The sequence below is a fragment of the Mustela nivalis genome (genome assembly GCF_964662115.1).
Source record: "Mustela nivalis genome assembly, chromosome: 8".
NCBI lineage: Eukaryota > Metazoa > Chordata > Mammalia > Carnivora > Mustelidae > Mustela > Mustela nivalis.
Genome location: NC_139027.1, coordinates 38,139,387 through 38,160,630, shown reverse-complemented (window position 1 = coordinate 38,160,630; position 21,244 = coordinate 38,139,387). Strand labels below are relative to the sequence as shown.

General features: G+C 44.1%; 2 pseudogenes and 1 gene segment (V, D, J or C); 1 reads left to right on the top strand and 2 right to left on the bottom strand.

The window, feature by feature from the left end:
* The window catches only part of LOC309870877 (immunoglobulin kappa light chain-like), a 613,762-nt gene that overhangs the window by 136,883 nt on the left and 455,635 nt on the right, over window positions 1-21,244 (bottom strand).
* LOC309871930 (immunoglobulin kappa variable 4-1 pseudogene) overlaps window positions 1-21,244 on the top strand; it is a 75,847-nt pseudogene that overhangs the window by 5,335 nt on the left and 49,268 nt on the right. Inside the window, exon 2 of the transcript XR_014316515.1 lies at window positions 2,121-2,447. The product of XR_014316515.1 is annotated as an immunoglobulin kappa variable 4-1 pseudogene (transcript). The remainder of the gene's footprint in view (window positions 1-2,120; window positions 2,448-21,244) is intronic.
* Window positions 18,834-19,432, bottom strand: LOC309871931 (immunoglobulin kappa variable 1-9 pseudogene; annotated as a pseudogene). The gene is made up of 2 exons (XR_014316516.1): window positions 19,371-19,432; window positions 18,834-19,144 (listed from the first exon to the last, which is right to left on the bottom strand). The product of XR_014316516.1 is annotated as an immunoglobulin kappa variable 1-9 pseudogene (transcript).

The following is a 21,244-nucleotide window of genomic DNA, read 5'->3' as shown; positions in this document are numbered from 1 at the left end:
TGTGTGTCTCACAGGAGCAGGATCTGTGGGCTCCAGGGGTGATGGGAGAAACCTCCGAAGTCTCCCTTGTCCCTGTTTCCCTCTCCTGTGCTGGTGCTTGATTCCTTGCTAAGTAAGGCCTTCTCACCCTGAGCAGAGCACTGACTCTGGAACCTCTTCCCAATGGGGACCCTGAGACTGCACCAAGGAGGGTCCTGACCTTGGTCCCCAGGCCAGGGGTCTAGTGCTCTGCCACATTCTGCAAGCCCACAATGTCAGCCCCCCGAGTCCCCAGGCTATCTTCTGCTCAGAAGGACCTCGAGGGAGTAGAAAGCATTTTCCCAAGACTGGGAGCACAGTGGGTCAGGGATAGCGATTCAAGGCCAACAGGCTCTTCTCCAAGCCTGTGGGAGACTAGGGACACCCTGTCTCTGTGGCCCCACTGACAGAAGAGTAAGGGGAGGCCTTCAGTGTTGTAGCCCTGTCCACACTGAGGGGTACCTCTTTGTACTTCCTGTAGTCCAGGGTGGTGATGGACAACAGGCCCTAGACCCTGTCCCCACACAGTGCCCTGGCAAAGCCCCTGGACCCTTGGGGACCCCTCGACCATCAGCCTGTCCTGTCTCCCCTCCCCATGCTTTGGATCTCCATCCTTGTCAGGAGTCCTAATGCCCCTGACCCCATGGCCCAGCTGTCTCCAACCTCTTTTTTCTTTCCCCCTGGTTACCCACCAATTTCCCAGGGTGTCTCCTCCTCTGACCCCTAGCTGGGCAGAATGGGTGTGTGTGTGTGTGTGTGTGTGTGTGAGTGAGGGTGTATGTGTGCACATGCACGCTCAAACACATATGCCTCTCGGTGTCTGGGGATGCCTGAGGTCATGTCCCCACATGGGATGGGGTGGGTAGCTCTCCCCAAGGATCTGTGGAGCTCTCACCCTCAAAGCAAACCTCATGGGAGGGTCAGGGATTGCCTAGGACTGGAGGGAAGCTCTGCTCCTTGGACTCTGTAGCCGTCTTTTGTCCTGGGCCAGTCTCTGCCTCCCTTGAGCCCAGTCCCTGAGGGTTGGACATGGAAATGCCTTGAACCTGGCCGTTCCTCCAGGGGTAGGTGGAGGTGGAGGAAAGGTGCACCAGGCACACAGACCTCCATTCCGAGAGGGCCAGGTGTGCACAGGAGACCTGCACACAGCACCTGTACTATGATCCAGCCTTGTGGTGGATGTGTACGCGCTTTCCCTGACTGGTCCCCCATGTTCCCTCACCACTGCCAAGTGATCCGTGGCCCCAAAGTCTGCTGAGCACCGGAACCGTGCCTCTCCTGGGAAGCAAGGCTCAGGGTGCCAGGCCAGGCGGTTTGGACATCTGGGGATGCAAAGGTCATCGAATACCCCCCACCCAGCTGGCCTGTTATTCAGAATCCCTCCCAGGGTCCCGCTCAAGGCGGGATTGATCTAGAGGACTTGGAGACATCAGTGGAGGCCAAATCAGGGCAGGGAGGTCAGTGGGCCCCTTCAACTTCTCTCTCCCTCTGCTAGGTCTTCATGGTTGCTCCCTGGGACAGAGGTCCAGCCTGTCCTTGAATATAGCCCTGGCTTGAGTCAGTGGGTGGGAAGGAGGACAGGGAAGTTTAGGGTTTGATTGAGTGGTTTGGTTTAGTGTGAGGGTTATAGTTAGGGTTATGGCAGAGTCAGGGTCAGGGTAGGGCCAGGGTTAGGTTTAGGCTAGGGTTAGGTTTAGGGACTGGATCAGGGTCAGGGTAGGGTCAGGTCAGGGCTAGGGTTAGGTTTAGGTTCAGTGTCAGGGTCAGGGTACAGTTAGGTTCTAGTTAGGGTCGGGGTCTGGGTTAGGGTTAGCGTCAGGGTCAGGGTTAGGGTCAGAGTTAGGTTTTGGGGTCCGGGTTAGGGTTAGTTTTAGGTTTGGGGTTAGGGTAGGGTTAGATAGGGTTAGAGTTTAGGTTAGGGTAAGGGTATGGATTAGGGTTAGGTTAGAGTTAGGATTAGCTTTAGGGTCAGGGTCCATGTTAGAGTCAGGGTCAGGGTTAGATTTTGGGTTTTCGTGGTACCATTAAGAAGCACATTTGCAATGACATATTTCAGTTTTACTGGGATAAAGTGTGTCTGTATCACCATTTTTTGATTGCAGGTGCCCATGGGGACATCACGATGACTCAGTCTCCAGGCTCCCTGGCTGTGTCTCCAGGTCAACGGGTCACCATGAACTTCATAGCCAGTCAGAGTGTTAACAACTGTGTAGCCTGGTACCAGCAGAAACCTGGGCAGGCTTCCCGGATCCTCATCTATCGTGCATCCAGCAGGGCCACGGGTATCCCAGACCGGTTCAGCGGCAGTGGGTCTGGGACAGACTTCACCCTCACCATCAGCAACCTCCAGGCCGAAGATGTGGGAAACTATTACTGCATGCAGCATTATACCTTTCCAACCACAGTGCTTCAGCCTCGAACACAAACCTGCTCCCTGCGGCCGAGGGTCGGGGAGGCTTTGCTGCACCAGCTGTTTCCTCCCCACTCAGCCCTGAGCGTATGCGTTCCCCTATCTGCCTGAGAAGTCATGTCTCCTTACTTACTCCTTGGAGTGCTTGTAAGGCCCAGCAGAAAAAGAAGAGATCAGGCTTTTTCTGCATCCCCCACCCCTTTTTAAAATAAAGATTTTATTAATTTGACAGAGATAGAGAGAGAACACAAGCACGGGGAGCAGGAGGCACAGGAAGCAGGGTTAGGGTTAGGGTTAGCAGCGGTGGATCTGGGACTGAATTCAGTTTCACGATTGATCCCATGGAGGATGGTGATGCTGCCAGTTATTACTGCCAGCAGAGCAAGGAGACTCCTCCCGCAGTGCTCTGGGTGTAAACAAAAGCCTCGCAGGTGGCTGCTCAGTGAGTCTCAACCCCTCACCTGTTCCTACTCATGACCCAGGGTCTCTGGGTGGTTTGGGTAAGAGGGTCAGACTATGAGAGAAGAGGATCTCCAACTGACATGTGTCTGTGTGTGTGTTTTCCACATAAACTGTTTTATAATTTAATGATCATGTGACTATGGGGCTCACATAGTCACTCTCCCTGTTGTTCAGAAACTAAGAGCTGGATGTAGTTATCTGTGCTCCTTTGAATCAGGTTTCTCCATCTCTGTGTCTTTCTCAAAAATGACTTCTTCTGTCCTAGATATATTTACTTGTCCTTTTCTCCTTGTCCAATTTTGATGTCCCTTTTCTCTGATACCCATTATGTATCTGGCCAAGGTCTTTTCTTGTCTTCTTTTTCTGTTTTCTTGAACATTAGGGGTAGAGTGAACTCCAGAAGAAGCCTGAATGTGCACAGTGACAAGGAAGAAAGGGTCAGTTTTCACCTCTAACACCCCCTCTACCTTGGCCTCCCTTGGGCTTCTGTATCCTCCTGAAGGGGAGCTGGGAAAGTGACAAATAGTGCCCTGTAACATGTCAGTGTCCGCAGATTCCCATTAGTTTCTATGATTGTAAAGGTGTCTCACCACATAGAAATTTTATTGTATTCTTTTTTATTGCCCCACAAAAAGCACAAACTTAGTGGCTAAAACATCTGTTGATCATCACATAGTTTCTAAAAGTCAGGTTTCTGGGCAGGGTTTAGCTGGGTTCTCTTTTTGGGATGTTCTAGGATGAAACCAAGGTGTTGGCCAGACTCCCTTCTCATCCAAAGGTTTGAAGAATCTGTTTCCAAGGTCATTTCAGGTTGTGGGAAAAATTCTTTTCTTTGTGACTATGTGACTAAAGGTCCTGACCTTTGGTGGCTGCAGGCCAGAGGTCACCTCAGTGTCCTAGAGGCCACTCAAAGTTCCTGACATGTAAGATAATAACGAATCATACCAACAATGGGAAATCCATCCAGAAGAGAGAGAGCTTACTTCCTCCCTTAAGGGCTTCATTCTGATTTAGTGAGGTCCCACCAGCATAATCTCCATTTTAATTAACTCAGAATCAGCTGACTTGGGATGGTAGTTACATCTGCCAAATCCCTTCCCCTCTGCAAGATTGCATGGGCTCGAAGGAGGCCCCGGGCTCTTCCCACACTGAATGGGAGGGCATGAACCCTGGGCTGTAGGTGTCAGCCCCCCCCCCCCAAAGCTCTGTCTGCTACAACTGTCCCGCTTACAGAAGACTTTTTTGTTTGCTTATTTCCATTCTCTTTCTCCCAAGAGTCTCTGGAGCCTAGGACATCAAGTACAAAATCTCCCCAGGTAATGGATCATGAATAGCATCAGACCCACCCCTCAGGGCCATGTTTCCCTTCTAGCTTTTCATATTTCTCCTGTTGCTTCCCAACTGAAGAAATAGCCAATGTTTTCCTCGGCTTCATGTGAGATTTGTAATAAATGGATAAACAAATAATATTAGACATGTAATTTGAAAAATGCCTGAATTAGGAAAGAAAGAACCATCTCATATGAATGACCTAAGCTCCTACCCTAAGAACCTAGAAAATAAAGAGCAAACAAAATCCAAGCAGGTAGAATGAAGGAAATATAAAAATTAAAGTGGAAATCAATGGAATATATATTCTAGCCCCTCAAAACTTAGGATCCTTTTAAAACCAGCATGGTGTAGAGAGCTCAATGTATTGTCGTGCTAATGAGCCAAGGGCTGTGTATCATTCAGTTTCAGAGGGAAAGGTAAATGTTTAAGCTCTGCCTTATAAGTGGGTGGAGGCAGGTTCTCTTCTGTAGAGGGAACCAGTGCCTGTCATTCGTGGAACATCCTTGCATATATCTAGGCTCCAGATCACACAATGAGATTCTAGTTTTCCTATGCTTTGGGGGTCAGAGGTCTTTAGAGAGACCTTAATGTATGGACAAGAGCTCAGTTCAGCAGCGGCCAGGGAAAGAGGAGGTGCACCTGTGGGGTTTGGGATTTGCCGATGGAAATTATGTACAGCAGATTCTTACCACAGAGGAAACTCACTCCCACACTGCCCCTTTCTTTGGTAATGGGGTTGAATTAAGCTGTCTGGACAGGAACGTGTAAGTGATGCCCTGGTCCAGAGGTCCACCCGCCTCCTACGGGCCCTAAGAACATTCCCCCTCCTCTGCCTGCCTAGCTTCTACAGGTGGAAGGACCACAGGGACTTCTCAGCCAGGACCTCCTCACCCACCCGCTGCTGAATTGCTTCTTCCTCTGCAACCTCAAAACCCTCAGAATTGGATCTGGGTGGGAGTTCTTAACTGTCTCACCATCAGAAACCCTGGAGGCCTAAGGTGCAGCCCATTACAGTTACCAGCAGTGGGTAGCTACCCACCCACAGTGTTAGGGACAGCAAGGAAAACTCCAGCCGTGGGCCCAGCTGTGCTCCATCAGATACCCTGAAGATCATGGGCTCTGCTTCTGAGTCTGGAAGACCTCACTGGGGCCCTCTGTGGTACCTGGGCTTGATTGACTGTAGAAGATGCTTGGCTTTCAGAGGGAAGAGGAGGAACAGGGTCTGGAGAATGAGTCAGTTCTCAATGGGCTCCGTATTGGTGGCAGCCTGGGTCGTGAAGGGAAAGGTGCAGGTGTGATGTCATTCCTCCAGAGCATTACTCTGGCTTTGTTTTTGTTCGTTTATTTAAGGTTTTTATTTATTTATCTGTCAGAGAGAAAGAGAGAGCATAAGTAGGCAGAGAGGCAGGCAGAGGAAGAAGCAGGCTCCCTGCTGAGCAGAGAGCCAGACATGGGGCTTGATTCTAGGACCCTAGGATCATGACCTGAGTTGAAAGTGAACACTGAACTGACTGAACTACCCAGGTGCCCACCCCCTGGGGTCATTCTTAAAACAATGAGAATGTTTTAAGAGATCATTCTTAAAACAAAGTTACTTTCTGCACTGCCCTGTAAGGCTTTCTTTGCTAAAGGGATTGAATTAAACCTGTTTGGACAGGAGCCGATAAATAACACCCTGGTCCAGATGTACACACACCTCATAAAAGCACTGAGAACCTTCCCTCTATTATGCCCTCCTAACTTACACAAATGGAAGGACCGCAGAGATTTATAAGCCAAAACCTCCTCACTCACACCCTGCTGATTTGTATCTTCCTCTGGAACAAATAATCCAAAAATTTATATGGAACCAGAAAAGACCCCTAAGAGCCAAAGGAATGTTGTGAAAGAAAAGCAAAGTTGGCGGCATCACAATTCCAGACTCTAAGCTCTATTACAAAGCTGTCATCATCAAGACAGTATGGTGCTGGCACAAAAACAGACATATAGATCCATGGAACAGAATACAGGAAACAGAAATGGACCCTTTACTCTATGGTCAAGTAATCTTCGATGAAGCATGAAAGAATACCCATTGGAAAAAATGAAAATCTCTTTAATGAAAGATGTTGGGAAAATTGGACAGCCACATGCAGAAGAATGAGACTGGACCAGTTTCTTAGACTGTACGCAAAAATAGACTCAAAATGGATGAAAGACCTCAGTGTGAGACAGGAATCCATCAAAATCCTAGAGGAGAACACGGGCAGCAACCTCTGTGACCTCAGGCACAGCAACTTCTTGCTGAATGTTTCTCCAAAGGCCAGGGAAACAGAGGCAAACAGTGAACTATTGGGACATCATTGGGATTAAAAATCTTTCTGGTAGAAATAAAGTAGTGGTAGAAACAGGAAAAAGGGAACCATGAAAAAACAGGGATAGCCTACATTGCACTATTATTGTCTAGTCAATATTGGACAACCAGCTCTCCAGAGAAATGAAAGTTCAGAAATAAGAAATTTTTATTTATTTATTTAATATTTTTTATAGCATAAGGAATGGAGTCAATGGTCCTGTAATAATAATGTATGGTGACAGATATGGCCATAAAATAATGTATAAACTTGTTGAATCACTATGTTGTACTGCTGAAAAAGGTTAGCCCTATGTATTAATGATGCTAAAACAAGAAAGGAGGAAATTTTAGAATCCTTGATGTAAAAACATCTTCCATAGGAATCCAAAGAAAAAGAAGTTCTGGTTCAGGATCGGTGTTCCAGGAAGCTTCTGAATTCACCTCCTCCCATGGATACGTGGAACCTACAGCTACACATGGGACAACTCCCACTGTGAGATATCCAGAAACTAGCTGAGGGACTCCTACACATTGGGTTAAAGAAGTCATACCCACATTGAAACACGTGCACAATGCTGGGACACATTCTTGCCATGAAATCCACCACCAACAGAATAGTGTACCATTGGAAGGAAACTTGTAACTCCCAGCTTCTCCCTGAAGAACAAAGGATTTGGACCCAACTTCTAGTGCCCCAACTTGCAAAACTTCCACTTGAGGAACCGGCGCCCAAACACCTCGATCTGGAAGCCAGTGGGGCAGTGCATGGAGACTCCCCAAGAAAACAGGAAACAAAGAAACAGGGAGCAGACGGAACCACTCATCTCCCAGTCTTTCTCTCAAAGAAGCCTATTTTCAGATCTTAAAGGCTACTGCCCGACAGGCTTCCAATTGAGAACACATCTATGGGCTGACTGCATTCCTCCCTGGAAATCGAGGAAGCCTGTGTTTCCACTCTGCATTCTCTCTCTGTCCAGCTCCAGGTCCCTGGTGTCTCCCTGGAAAGAGCTTGTGCACTTGTCTGGTGCCCCGGCAGCCCTTGACCACCTGGTTCTGTAGGCCAGCAGGGTTGAAGTTCTCAGACCCACAGGGCTAGAGCAAATAGAGACAAATAAATATTTGCAGAAATAATACTTGCGTGTTAGAATTGCAAATAATACTGGCAATAAAGTTGCAAATATTACCATAAGCTTGTGATACAGTTCCAGACAGATGAACTTACAAGAATAATATTTGTGTATTATAATTTTAAATAATACAACAAATATGTATAATAGATGGTAAAACTTTATTAATTTGATATTTTAACTGAGTGTAAGATCTTTCTGGATTGCTTTTCTGCAATTTCATTTATTATGGTATCAAAATTTGTACTTTTAGCAAACTCTCTTTCCATATATAATTGCAAATAACACTGTCTTTTGTCAAATACAAGACCTGAAATATTTTTCAATAATTTTTAATTTTTTTTTTAAAGATTCCATTTATTTATTCGACAGAGAGAGATCACAAGTAGGCAGAGAGGCAGGCAGAGAGAGAGAGAGAGGAGGAAGCAGGCTCCCTGCTGAGCAGAGAGCCCAATGCGGGACTTGATCCCAGGACCCTGAGATCATGACCCGAGCCGAAGGCAGCAGCTTAACCCACTGAGCCACCCAGGCGCCCTCAATAATTTTTAATTTTGAAAAGGTTTTTTCTGATATAAAAGAAAAAAAAAACCCTGAGTTGTTTGGAATATTTTAAAGTCTGTGGTGACATTACGATGCCTTTCTAATTAATTATTTGAAGTATAAATTTTACTATGTCTAGACATGATGAACCATTTCTAAAAAAATGACAACTCTTCACACAAATTAGTTTTGTGTAAATCTGATTTAATATTCGATACAAATGTATACAATGATATCTTAACGTTTCTTTGGTCATTTCTTGCAATATATAGACATAAAACATGAAACTGAAAGTAGCTCCATAATTTGCATGCACTTCGAAACACCTGTTTTTTACATTCCACTTCTATCCCTTCAATTACAACTAATCCTAAAATTGTCCTATTAAAGATTGTTCAGTATGAAGCTTCATATAAAATAGAGTTCTTCATCAAATCTGACAATATTTAAATATAACATTTACTTCTAGGACTGTGGCTACTTAGTTTACATTGCTATAGCAGTTTCCAAAACCGAGATCCTAAATTCCCTGAAGCATTCTCATAATTCTTTTTTGACACATAGGTATGCTATGCTTTGCTTATTGCATGTGTACCTACCGTCTCTCTCCGCACAACACTGTTCAAAAATCATAAACTACATTCCTTTCTTGTACCTTCATCCCTGTGACCTGCTCATTCCATAACTGGAAGCAGGTTCCTCCCAATCCCCTTCACACATTCTTCCCCTCCTGCCTGTTCCCTTCCCCTCAGACAACCACCAGTTTGGTCTCTGTATTCACGGGTCTTTCTGCCTTTTTTGTTTGTTTGTTTTGCTTTCTGTTTTAGATTCTACATATAACTGAAATCATATGATGTTTGCCTTTCTCTCGACCTACTTCACCTTACATAATACCCTACTGGTTCATCGATGTTGTCCCAAATGGCTAGATTTCATTCTTCTTATGGCTGAGTAAAATTCCATTCTGGAATATATGGACATTGTCGTTACAGGATTAGGAGCTTATATCTGCTATGGTTTTACAAGTCTTTTTGGGAGCTTGAAAAAAAAGCTCTCAGCCATATTTCCTGTGGGGGTAGTGTGTACAGAATATTATTTAGAGAATATAGCACAAAAACCGTTAGTATAACTGGGAAAGAAGAAATTCAGAAAGTGGGAAAATAAGCAATAATAAATTGTGAATGATATCAAATATCATCCTACTGAAAATATCACAAACTTTGTTAGCTCAAAAATGTATGTAATTGTGTTGCCACAAATATGCCTCATGTTTCTGATGCTCAGGCTGAGTAATTGTCCCTGACTCATGCACACAAGCCAGGAGGGTCAGGGTGAGGTTCAGGGTGGCTGTGCCTGCCAGCTCACTGCTCAGCCCACAGGATGATCATGTCCCTTCCACAGCTGGTTGTGCCCCGCTGAGCCTGTTGGCACCCAGGGGTCGGGATTCTGTTCAGAGCACTCAGCTGCATGTTACTGTCCTGACTTCCCCAGCACCTGCCTCTGATGCTAGCTCAGAGCCTCTCTGTGCCCGCTCCCTGCTCAGGCATCACACATGCCCAGTGGGGACCACCAAACAGAGAGGTTTGTGTTTGCGACTGAACCATTGTGAGAAGATACTGTATACCTTGCTGACAGTAATAAACTCCCACGTCATCAGCCTCCACCCTGTTGATTGTCAGGGTGAAATCTGTCTCTGACCCGCTACCACTGAACCTGTCTGGGACCCCAGTGAAATGGCTATAGATCAGGAGCTGTGGGGATTGGCCTGGCTTCTGCAGGTACCAATGCAAATAGGTGTTTCCATCACTGTGTACAAGGCTCTGACTGGCCCTGTAGGAGATGGAGGCCGGCTCTCTGGGTGTGACAGTCAGTGAGAGTGGGGTCTGTGTCATCACAACCTCCCCACTGGATCCTACAATAATGAGAAATAAGTACAGATTATGGAGACACATTATAAGCCATTTTAATTATTTTAAATATCATTTATATTAGGCTAAATCATATTTTGTGATTGGATTCCTAGTCTAGGGCTAATTTCCATGGATAACCCAGGAATTGCAGGGCACAGAGTGGCCACATTTTTTTCCTTCAGCATCTCACTAAAACACTGTTCTTTGTTCCTCTGGCATCTTTGTAATCTTAACAGATCTCAATATTTAATACCACTTGTTGGAGGGCAATCTCAATCCTGGACAGAGCACACATAGGGAATAATAGCACCCAGACAGCTCACCCTCCCCACCCCAATCTCCCATCTCATTCTCCTTCTGCTTTTACCTGGGACCCAGAGCATCAGCAGCCCCAGGAACTGAGAAGGGAACCTCATTTTGAGAAGCTGAGCTGATGAGTCCTAGTAAATAAGCAAGCTAGGAGCTGACCTTCATGTCAGACTTCCAAGGCAATGTCCTCCCCAGGGGACAATATGCAAATCCCATGATGGGTGTGGCAGAGTGGATAGAGCCAAAGGTAGGGTGCAGGTCTCTCTCCTGGGAGAGCAGTAACTTAAAATGTCTTCTGTGTTTGGAGGAAACCTAACAGACAAATTCCCTACTGCCTGCACAGGAAGCAGGATCTCCCTGTGATAATCAGGATCTCTGGCAGAACACAGTGCTCATAGCTCTGCCTTCTGAGAAAGCTCCAGAGACCCTGATGATACAGGCAGGCATGTCCAGAGTCCATTTCTGGCAGGTGAATGGCCATCCTGCTTCGATTCCTGTCAGCTAAAGTCCAGGAGGAAACAGGTCCCATTCCCACTCCTGCTGAAAGGCCATCAATCTCCAAATCCCAGGATGAACTAGAGTCTCTGGGATATGCTGTTTCCAAGCTAATGGTTTAGGCAATTTATTAATGATTTATTAATGAATTAAACTCACCCTGAGACCTCGTGAATTATCTAATCTTTAAGAAAGTGAATGTGAGAAGAATGTGACAGGTAGAGAAGAATCTCTTACTTACAGGAGGAGAGCTCATAGTCCTCCAGAAGAGAATAGGAGAGAAGACAGAATTATATATGCTTGAGACAGTGAGTATGAAGTTTGTGGTAACCATTTCTTACAACCTGGTGTGTATCCTGTCATAATTCTCTCTCTCTTCCCAGAGAGACAGATAGATGGATATATAGACAAGACAGACAAGACAGACAGATGATAGACACATACATACCATATGGTGCATATTAGATAAGGTTCACACACACACATCCATATCTAACAAAGAGATTTCTTTTTTTTTTTTCAAAGAGATTTCTTAAGTCAACATGTTCTAAGAGGATGGACAGAATGAATAATGTTTCCCATTTCACAGAAAACAATGTTTCCTCTTCCCATACAGAGGCTTCCTCATTATGTGTAAGCAGTTTCTGTCAGGGGGTCTGGTTCCTTGTTAGCTCTATGTGAGAAGTTGTTGTCTCTCACTTGGCGTCTGCAGCTTTGAGTCTGTAGTTCAAAATGAGATTCTGTAGGTGAGAATGGAAGGACTGGAATAAAACTTGTAATAATTTGGCATCACCCACACCTATGATGGACATTTCCTGAGGTCTTCAGTGAAACATAGTCACTGTGGAATAGGGTGCGGGGTCAGAGCTGCCCAGGGCATCAGTTTACCAACCATCCTTCATTAAAGTAGGGACATAGCCTGATGCTTGTGTGTGTGTCAGCCTGATGTAGGTATTAGTCAGGTGTTGGTGCAAATTGTGTCAACCTCAAATTACCTTACAACTCAAGTCACTGTTGGGCAAACAAAATCCTGGAGAAACTGAAGGAATAGAATTTATAATTCTGTTAGATCTCAGGTAAATCAAATCCAAAGTCATACTCAATTGAAGAGTTACTGAATAATTGCAACTCCAGACAAGGTTACACAAAAATCTCGGTCTGAATATCATCTAGGAAATCCTCCTAGAGTGTGGTTTTGTGCCATAGTTGGAAGAATTATTATGTAAAAATGATACTGAAAGTATACCCTGAACTCTCTGGAGGGACTTGGGTGCTGATGACAAGTTGTGATAGAATTAGGACTAATAGCCCATGTCCTGTATGTTACTAGTTGTCATTTTATTTACTCTTTCATGTGTTTTCTCCCTTGATCTTCATTAGATTGCTAGCCATGCAGTCCTGAATCTTACTCTTGAACATGCCAGCCCACCTAATGAATCCTGCTGGTGAATGATTCAGAAAGTTAAACCACTGGAAATGAAAAAACAATCTGGAAAAAAACAAAAAAATAAAATATAAGATAATATTCTAAATCGTAAGATGAGTTTGAAAAACTATTCATTACACATGTTAAATTAAGAATCACAGTATGAAACACTATGTGTCAAATATAATAAAAAAAGTCACAATCACATTAGCTATTATCATGTGTGAAACCTTAATGCATAGAAATTTGGCTGAAAATTATTCATGCATCATGTTTATTTACTGTGTATCAGTTTTGAAACTATTTTTTGTATAATGTATTCCTAAGAATGCTTGAACTTCAAAATATTATTATTTCCTACAAAGCTTAACATGAAAACTTTAAAAGTCTCCTTTTGTGTTTGGTTGTTTATCTCATAATTTCTTACCTTGAAATACCTAAAAAATGCAAAACTTTCTAAAAGTTCTTTCTTGACAGTAAAGGTTTTGAAATTTTCCTCTGCTACCTGTAGACTGAAGAAAGACTGTTCCTAATTCCAAACAGGAGTCTTTATCTCCTATGTATGTAGGGACCTTGTTGTACCCTGGACAATAAAAGTGACTTCATCACCGTTGGTCACTGCACACCACACAGAAATCATCAGCATCTGTAAGGGATGTAAGAATAACCTCCATGAGGTCCAGGTGGGGAAGAGGACTCTAGGAGTCTCTAATCTAGACCACTGTCACCTCAATGAGCAAGGACTTATGCAGATGGGTTTTGTTGTACTTTTGTCTCTTTGCCAGGGGACATCCCTTTTGAATCTATAAAACTGGAAGCCAGTGTGTGATTTGTGTCCCTTGGGGCAGTTCTCTTGCTGCTTTGGTTATGTGAGTCCATTATTCTGGGGTCAGGGTGTGTACATGAGAAGTGTGATGCTATTATACATTTTGTAGGACTTGATCTATACATTTCTCAGCCAAACAGCACAAACTTATATTGCTTTGGTCAAGCTGATGAACAACTGAGTTGTGTCTGGACTGAATCCAAACAGAGGTTCTCTCTGCCACCCAGCAGAGGGAGTGTCCCCAATAGGAGGTGTTGGGTAGACTCTTGGGACCTGTGACTGAAATGGGTCACCTTTTCTAAAGAACTGCAAATATTCACCCACTAGAGAATGAACTCACAGAGAATAGTTTTGGCTCCAGGTGACTCCCATGTATATGTGAATGTGTTGATCTTCTGACTTTATAAGTTACTTGAAAGCCCTGATCTCTGTATATGTAATCTGAATTCCTTCCCAATATTGTCATTTCTTTTCTTTGCACTTTTTAAAATAAATAAATAAGTAAAAAATTTTCTAGAGCTGAGATTCATGTGAGTCCTGTGAAGAAATAGGAGCAATGTTATTTTGGCTGCAATGGTATTGCTGTATCGATACTAATCCTTCGGCAGGGTCCCTAGTCACCACACTTTAATCAGGGAAGGAGAGACGGAGGTTCAGAAGTTCCCTCTGAACACAGGCCCCCTCATAATCCCTCATTTTAATAAACTCCTAACCCTTTGTAGCAATTTGCATCCCCAACTCCAAAGTGTCTTCTGTGAGGGATGGAACTTCTGTCCTGAGGAGTTCTCATGGACTCCTACAGCTTTCTTGTCAGTTAACAAATATTCTTCCACTGCTTTAATTTGAGATGGATTGTTTCTTTGCTTGTGTGTTTGCTTTTTCTCTGTGGACATCTTGTTCCTTGTCTCCTCCACTAGAACACGGCCTTCACCCATGTGTCCTTCTAAAAGAGAGCTCTCTCATCAGGGCAGAGAGGTCACATTCAGAGCTCAAGCCTTAAGCCCAGAGTTCCTTAGGGAAAATAAGGAAGCCAGATTTTCTCAATAAAGCTATGGCAAAACCTTAAGGTCTTTCCTTTGACATATGGCCTTCCCCTGAGTCAATGTGCTTGAGAGTAGGAACTGAACTGAGTCAGAAGCTGTGACTTTGGGCTTGAGGAACCCTGAGCTAGAGTTTTCCAATTAGAGAGATAAAATACTCTTAGGGTCAGCACATTGAATTAATTTCTCATAACATGTGCTCAATTCTACTGCCACATTCTCTCTTTCTGACATCATTCTGTCCCTGTGCATTTTGGAAAATGGACAGCTTCTGCCTATGGAGGTTATTCTGAACATCTGGTCTGCACTACTCTTCGACATCAGGGGTCACAGGCATTGTTTCCTGGAAAGAGACTCACTATAGCATGTGTGACACTGGCTGGGGAATGTTCTTGATGTCACCACCTATGGATAGAGAATGCAGGATTGGGCAGAGGGGGAGTAGGGCTAGGATGCAGTAGAACAAAAGCCTAAGCCAGCCCCCCGGGGGGATGCAGCCCTGTGGTCGCCCTCCAGAGTGGATCTGACTGGGACACAAGGGTCAGATCCTTACCCGGGATATCATCGCTTCCTCTCTTCCTGTACTTTCATGCAGGCGTGATGCACCTGCCAGAGGTGCAGGCCTTTTCATAGTGGTTCCTCCTTTCTCCTCAGATTCACTCACTTTCACCTTTATTTTTGTTTTTTATGGAATGTATGAGGAGTCTATCACATTATTTTTGTCATCATTCTGGGACTTTGGATTTTTAATGAAGGAATTTTTAAAGTTTGTGACAGGAAAGAAGAATGACTTTAGCTTTGTTCAGGGAAGACCTCAAATCTAGGTCTATATCCATCCCATGTGTATGTTTCGGGAGGAGACTAATGTCCCCGCACATTGTGGAGAAGGTGTCACTACTGTCACAGACACTGGGCACAAGGAGCCATGAGGGGGTGGACAAGCTCCAGTGTACAGAATCCAGGTGGCAGTTCCTGACCAGCTGTGTGGAGGACACCTAACACTTTCAAGGGGACTTTCCTCAGGGCACAGCCTCCTGGCTCTGGGTCTGCTCTCAGTGGCTTGTGTCCACACTTCATCCTCCAGAGCAGCTGCTTGTGGCTCTGCAGGATGGCATGGAGACCCCCAATTGAGAGGGACTAGCCCATTGGGAGTGTCATCATCTAATGGGAGTGAAGAAGGGACCTCTCTCTCTGACCAGCTATAGACATGGGGTGCCATGATTCCCTCCTCAGATGTGATTAGTTTGCTAGAGCAGCTTACATCACTTCGAGATATACTTAGTTATGTTTACCAGATTATTAAAAAATATGATAAAGACTCAGATGAAGAGCTTGATGGAGAGATATACAGTGGGGACTGGGAGGATCCTGAATGCAGCAGCTTCTGTCTCCATGGAGCTGGGATGTGTCACCCTCCCTGTGTGGATGTGTTCACCAGCCTGGGAGCTCTCTGAACCCTGCTCTATTGAGATCTTAGGGAGCCTGTGCCAAAGAAAGAAGTAGGCTTTGTTTATATTCAAATAATGACCTTCACAGTTCTTCATTCAGGGCTTTACACTCTAATCTCTTTGTGATAAGGAATAATGGCAGGAGATTGAAATCTTATATTTTGGCACCCCTTTAAGTACATTTCTGGTTTGCAGTATTCTCATGCATCTAGGATTTTTTCCAGCCATGCTTCTAGGATGTTTCCAGCTTCATTTGCAGCCACTAGAATGGTGCAGGGGGGAACCATCCTGTCCGTGTCCTGGTCAGCTTGGCCGAGGTTGTCACTGTGCAGGAAATGACTACATGTGTCTTCAGCACATGCAATCCTGTGGCTGACATGGAAGAAGGAAGATCACATCTGTGTCCGGACCGTGCAGTTTCTGCTCTAAGTGAATCTGCTTTGTTCCTCAACTTGCTGAGCGGCTCTTCATGTGTCCCGGCCAGAGCAGACTGGTGAGGTGGGGCAGGTCGGATCTCAGATCTCTGTCTCTGCTTTTGTGTTTTCTGCTGCTCTGTGCTCCACCCGAGAAGAGGAAGGTGGAAGGGAAATGATTCTCCCAGTGTCCTTGCCATGGAAGCTGGGATTGAGATTCACAGAGGGTCTCATGACATTAGACATGTGCCTGAGAGAATCTTTCTCCAAGAAACTGATTCTTCATCCCAAAGTACCTCCTCTGAAAATCCAAATATACATACACATTCGGTGGATTAGATTAAGTTCTGTATTTGAGTTGAGTTTTGCATAGCTAATGCAATCACAGATTGTCCAAATGGGAAATTGAATTTTAGTAATGGAGACAGACATAGAGCAAACATTTTTTAAGGATAATTTACCGCATTGGCAATTAGAAATAATTTGTAAGCTGAACGTGCATATGAAAGGACATGCATTGTTACCTACCAGGGTCCACACACCATACAGACCCAAAGATAATAAAACTTTGGTAAGAGAAAGTAAAGGAGACCTGAATAAACGGAGAAATATTACATTTTCATGCATCCAAAGACTCAATATGTCTGTCTCAAAAATTGATCCTTAGTTTCAGTGTACTTCCAATAAACACCGTTACTTTTTTTGCACATTATAAAACGTATAGGGAATTCTGAGGTAAAAAGAACGAAAACAATTCTGAAAAATAACAATGTTGAGAGAATAATCTATTGACTAATAAGACTTATTTAAATACACATGGGGCTCCTGGTTGGCTCAGCTGGTTAAGCATCTGCTTTTTTGCTCAGGTCCTGGGAAGGAGAACTGGGTCTGGCTCCCTGCTCAGTGGGGAGTCTGCTTCTCCCTCTGCCCCTCCCCTGCCAGCTCATGTTCACTCACTCTCAAATAAACAAATGAAATTTCTTTTTGAAAAGACGTATTTATAGTCACAGTGATTAGGGAACTGTAGTATGCAACAAAGATAGAAGAGAGACCAGGGGAATGGAACATAGTCCAGGAACAGACATATATCTATGGGGACACTTAATTTGTGACACAGGACTCCTAGGACAATTAACAAAGGAACTTTCTTTCTAATATAGTGGGATGGTTCAAGCGGACATTCATACTGAAAGAGAAATGAAATATGATCCCCTACTCTTATCATGTCCAAGAACCCAATCCAGCTAGTTTATAAAACTAAAGTATAGTGATAAAGCTTAGAAAAATAGTAAGTAGTAATGTATTCATCAATTTGAGGTATGAAATGGCTTTTCAGATAAGACATTAAGGATACTCCATATGAAAGATTGGTAATTTGGGTAGCATCAAAATTATCACAGGTTTCAAAACTACCACTCAGATAAAGCAGAAAGAAGATAAAGATGTTTGCAAATAACATAATTGAAGCATCCATTCCATTCTAGATCAGTAACTGGTTGTTTCCAGTTTGGAGTTGTCATAAGTAACGCTGTCATGTCATTCCTTGAGCACGTACACTCTCAATTCTGTTGGACATATCAGAGTAAAAAAGTACTGAGTACTGGTATGTGCATGGGGGGTGGGCATGGAATTGACAGGGAAGGAGACTGAGGGAGGTTTTGGGATGCTAGAGACAGTTTCTGTCTTGACCTGTTTTTAGTTGTACTAATTTTTTTTTAATGAATGTAGTTAAATAATAAGTAGAAATTATGGAGTCAAAATAACAGATTCTTCTTCTGTCTACTTCCTTTAGAACCACTGGCATGTTGAGTAATGTGAACTCTGAGAACCCATGATTTATCATCTCTAGAGGATTATTGTGAGATGCATTACAGTGGATGAATGAGTTCTTTGTACAGTATTTGATACATAGTAAATCCTCAAGATTTCTCTCAATGGCAGCTGACAGTGTAGTTGTTGATGTTTATTAGTTTTATTAGTGGTAGTAGCATGACAGTAGTAGTGCCTGAAGTATTAGTACTAATGTTCATAGTACTAGTATTTGCAATACTAGTATTAGTCATAGCAGTATTAGTAATATTAGTAGGGTTTGCTTGGATGTGGGTTCCCTTTTTTTTATTTTTTTAAATTTTTTATTTTTTTATAAACATATATTTTTATCCCCAGGGGTACAGGTCTGTGAATCACCAGGTTTACACACTTCACAGCACTCACCAAAGCACATACCCTCCCCAATGTCCATAATCCCACCCCCTTCTCCCAAACCCCCTCCCCCCACCAACCCTCAGTTTGTTTTGTGAGATTAAGAGTCACTTATGGTTTGTCTCCCTCCCAATCCCATCTTGTTTCATTTATTCTTCTCCTACCCACTTAAGCCTCCACGTTGCATCACCACTTCCTCATATCAGGGAGATCATATGATAGTTGTCTTTTTTTGCCTACTTCACAGAGTGTTTATCAGAGATAGGATTCAAGGTCCATCCCATGGATGAATTCCGTTGCAGGCCTGCAAGAGAAATTTCATTTTTAGAATTCCTGAGGTTTGGGATTTGTTTCATCAGAAAAGGAAGCTTTCAAAGGACAAAGTCCCTTGATCATTGAGACCTGCAAGCCCTTCCCCAAAGCAGCTCCTGCCGGGGTGATCAGACCCAGAGCAGAACGCAGCTGCTGTAACCGCAGTGAGCACAGCCCACTGCTCCCCTCACCATCACCACCCATGCTGGGGACAGTTTCTGCGCAGGGCTATGGCACGGTGGGAGGTAGGGTATAATCCTGCTGGCAGTAATAACTGGCAGCATCCTCAGCCTCTACTGAGCTGATATTGAGGATGAATTCTCTGTCCAACTGAATCGCAGAGAACCGGTCTGGGACTCCAGACTTGAGGTTATCAGCATCATAGATGAGAAGCTGAGGAGCCTGGCCTGGTTTCTGCTGATACCAGCTCAAGTAATCGCTGACGCTCTCTTTGGCCCTGCAGGTGATGGACACGCCCTCTCTGAGGGACACCGAGAGGAAGGCCGGAGACTGGGTCAGCCCCGTGTGCCTGCGGACAGCTGTTTGGAAGCAAACACAAAGTCACCATTGTTTACCAGGTCCCACCCCATGTTCCTCCAGGAAGATTCTGGTGGCCTTGGTCCCCTAATCTGAGAGCACCTGGGTATCTGAGTGGAGGGGAGACCCTGGGTCTGGGATCCACAGGGAGGATCCCTGGGGAGATCCCACCATCTGGAGGACAGGACTCCACCATCTTGGGGATGTTCCCTGCACTCCCGTCCTCACCTGGGATGCAGGCCAGCAGAACACAGAGGAGTTGGGTCAGGACTCCCATGTTCGATCCAAGGCCCAGCCTATGGCTCTTTTTTGCCCTGAATGTCTGAGTAGCCTCTTCGTGAGGATGCCGAGGAGCAGAAATGGGCCCTGGGGGAAACATGCAAATCACTGAGGAGTTGAGCAGGTCCTACGCATGTGCAGAACCAGTGCCTCTTGGGGGATCACACAGATGCAGGTTTCATGTCCTGACCTCGAGGAACTTCTCTGGGCTGTTTGTCAGAAAAAGACGGTCTCTGTATTTTGTGATCCTTGTTTGTCCTCAGAGTCCAAGAGTTTGTGATTAGAACAGGGGGTCTTTCTTTTAAGAATGAGGAGAGAAAAGTAGATGACTCTCCAAGACCTAAACTTTCCTATGAGTACACATTTTTGACTCTGGGTTACCCAGGACTTCATGCTCTAGAAAGTCCAGGGAGACCCCATACCTCCTTACCTCAGATCGATGCTGTGAGATCCAGGGGAGAAGAGGGGAAGAGTTGATAGTTGGGGAAACAAACCCCCCAACACCATACAGATCCAGAGTCATCCTTAGCTCCATTTCTTTTTTTATTCTCATAAATGACCCTAAGTTTTGGTGAAATGTATCTGGCAGAACCTAGACTATGACTCCATTCTTAGTCTATGAACTATTCTTACCTGAAAATTAGAAATGTGTTTAAAAGTGTGTTACATATTTTTATTTCATCTGCTTTTGTGATTGAAAGGTTTTATTTGGAACCCCTTATATTACCATTACAATAATACATCATCTGGTCTAACTGGGGCTCCCAGCATCATCACCCGCTTGGTTCAACATAGAATGCCCCAGAGCTGCTTTTCCCAGAAGACATCTACAGGGTTGTCCAGGTGGGAAGTGGGTTATTGTAAATCACCTTCAATGCTGAATACCTTGTGATTTTTTATTGGAGCTGTACATTGTAAGCCTGTGGGATTATTTGGAGTGAGACGGATCTGTTTGTCTAATTTTTTTTTAGGTCAAGATCCACAGCACCTCAGATGTCCCCTCTGCCACTGGTAGCCTCTCAGGAACCACAGTTGCTCCCATACGGTTGCTCAGAGGGTGGTTATAAATGTCCCTGTGTCCAGACACAGCCCTGAAGGTGAATTTCCATCATAGCGCATAACCAGCACTGGGGGATGAACCCTTACACTCCTGACCTCAGAATGTCAGGGAAATCTGTCCTCCCTCTCAGCGGTTCTAGGGCTGAGAGGACCAGTGCTCTGTGTTCTGTCACTGCATTTCACTCATGAGTCAGAGGCTGTATTGTGTTCAACCTTCCCAAGAATTCCCTGCACAAATGCCAGGCTCTGTTAATTATGTCCACATGATTTAAAATCAGGCAAAAAGAAAACCACAATTTTATTCATATAAACTACCTAATGTTGAAGTTATTTTTACCTTCTTGCTAATTCTTAATATTCTTGAAATTTACTATATCTTGTGACCACATATTTATTATATAAGAGGAATAAAATATTAAAATTTTACCTACATTTATGCATTTATGTTTATAGGTGACATTGATCTATTTATTCTTTTCCATGTTATCTTTTCATATCTTCATATCAACATTAACTTGTTATAAAAAAATGTTGAAAGATCCTTTACCTCTTTGGTTAGGTTTATTCCCAGATATCTTACGGTTCTTGGTGCTAGAGTAAATAGAATCAATTCTCTAATTAACCTTTCTGTATTTTCATTATTAGTGTATAAGAAAGCCACTGATTTCTGTACATTGACTTTGTTTCCTGCCACATTGCTGAATTGTTGTATGAGTTCTAGTAGTCTGGGGGTGGAGTCTTTTGGGTTTTCCATATAAAGAATC